This window comes from Triticum dicoccoides, chromosome 2A, assembly GCF_002162155.2.
Source record: "Triticum dicoccoides isolate Atlit2015 ecotype Zavitan chromosome 2A, WEW_v2.0, whole genome shotgun sequence".
NCBI lineage: Eukaryota > Viridiplantae > Streptophyta > Magnoliopsida > Poales > Poaceae > Triticum > Triticum dicoccoides.
This window is the reverse complement of record NC_041382.1, coordinates 786,305,477-786,306,271: the sequence shown is the minus strand read 5'-3', so window position 1 is coordinate 786,306,271 and position 795 is coordinate 786,305,477.

Here is a 795-nt window from a genome sequence, read left to right as displayed (position 1 = left end):
AACCCTGTAGCGTTTGACCATGGGATCTAGCCCTTTGACTTTGCACGGACGGGATTTGACTAGTGGGGCTCTCCACCCGGTTGTGTTAGGTCAGCCCATAGGAACACTTTGGAGCAACATCTGGGCCAGACCCACAGCAAGATCCCCTTCGTGTAGACCCGACGCGTCCGTTTCCCCCCTCCAGGTGTCGGCGGTGGCGCCGTCCGTGAGGGGGGGGGGCACACTCCGGAGACGCGTGCTGGGCGTTTGCAACCGCCACAACACTTCCAGACTTGTGAGAGGCCGCCTATGCAAGATTTGACGGTATGCTAGCCCCCGGAGGCCGCCGGCCACAGTCGTAGACGTGCGAAGAGCAATCCGCGTAGAGGGAAGTGTTCAGATACTTCTCCATCACGAAAAATTATGAAAAATTACCATCAGTCCTATAGCACATGTGCCCACGTTGTGTAAAAACTCATGATTTTATCGCGCTCCAAGTATTTAATAATATTCACGCCGCATCGTTACCGCAGAACGTCTACTACCGTGTCATTGCCGTCCGTGAGGGGGGGGGGCACACCCCGGAGACGCGTGCCGCCTCTTCGGACATGCCACCACACCAACCCGCATGTATGAGGTCCCGGTGCGACGTTCCGGTGGCATTGCTACCCCCCCCCCCCAGGGCCCCGTCCCGCCTAACCCTGTAGCGTTTGACCACCGGATTTAGCCCTTTGACTTTGCACGGTTGGGATTTGACCAGTGGACCTCTCCACCCGGTTGTGTTAGGTCGGCCCATAGGAACACTTTGGAGCAACA